Here is a 1,374-nt window from a genome sequence, read left to right on the forward strand (position 1 = left end):
AAAAAAAAACAGTAACGTGGTCTCGTATTGGATGAGCTGTTACCTAGTGGAGGAATTGCTCCCACTCCCAAGAGGTGTCCACTCATCCTTTGCTTGACCACTGCCAACAACCAGGCATTTACCACCTCTCACTTGGTGGCCAGCTCTATCCTTGGACAGATCCATTATATAGAAAGTATTTTTTATGTTGAGCCAACTGACTCCTCTTTGGAACCTGCAGCTATACAATGTTAGAGCAGGGAGGGCAGGGGAGGTGCAGAACTTCCGTTCACCCACCCTGTATCCAGGACAGCACAGTGCTTTCTTGCTGTAAGTAGAAAAAAGCCTCAATTTGGGGTGTGGGGTTAGGGAACAACTTTTGTTTTGCTTTGTTTTTCTCTGTGTAGCCCTGGCTGTTCTAGAACAGCTGTAGGCCGTATAGACCTAACTGTCCTTGAACTCGGAAATCCACCTTCTGCCTCTTGAATACTAGAATTAAAAGCTAAAAATTCTTTTTAAAAATGTCAAAAAAAATGTGTTGACTTGTAACTGGTGCAATGGCATAACAATTTATTAGTAATTCCTATCTCCCCAAAGTAACCCTTCTCAACAGCTTAAGAGTTCATCCTTTTACATGTGAAACACTAGTGGTGCAAAATATGTACTTCTATATAACTTTCTTTACAGAATCTTAACTTTGTATCTTGGATTGACCTGGAACTCATAGCTTAATTCTCCAGCCTTAGCTTCCTGGAGGCTAGGATTACAGACAGCCACCTCTTGTGTATCTCATGCTGTCTCTCTTCACTAGATTTGCTTTTACCTCCCCTTGCGTAGAATCTGCCTCAGTTTATTAGTTATACCCTATTGATGGGTATTCCTGTTGAACCAGGTATTGTGATACACGCCTGTAATCTCAGGTCTCTAGTTTAAGGCAAGGAAGATTGTGAGTTCAGGCCAGCCTGGGCCACATAAATTAGACCCTTTGTTTTGTCTGGAGAGATGGCTCAGTGGTTAAGCGTGCATACTAACTACACATTCAGAGAACCTGAGTTCAGTTCCCAGCACTCATATCATGTGGCTTACACCTGCCAGCTTCAGGGGAACTAAAGCCTTTGGGCACTTCAGATACCTACTTGTCATGCAATGTGTACATGTGCATAAATGCTTGCATGCAAGCAACTATGATGTGTTTTCTCTCTCTCTCTCTCTCTCTCTCTCTCACACACACACACACACACACAAGTTAAAAGGAATCAGCCAGAAGATAACAAGGCAGGCTTTTGTATTTGTTTTTAAAAATCTTGTTTGGCCTCATTCCACCCCAGTGTTTTGGGTTTTGCCTTGTTTTGCTCTGAGATAGTCTCACTATGTAGTCCTGGTTATCCTAGAACT

Source organism: Microtus ochrogaster, unplaced genomic scaffold (assembly GCF_000317375.1).
Source record: "Microtus ochrogaster isolate Prairie Vole_2 unplaced genomic scaffold, MicOch1.0 UNK103, whole genome shotgun sequence".
NCBI classification, from domain to species: domain Eukaryota; kingdom Metazoa; phylum Chordata; class Mammalia; order Rodentia; family Cricetidae; genus Microtus; species Microtus ochrogaster.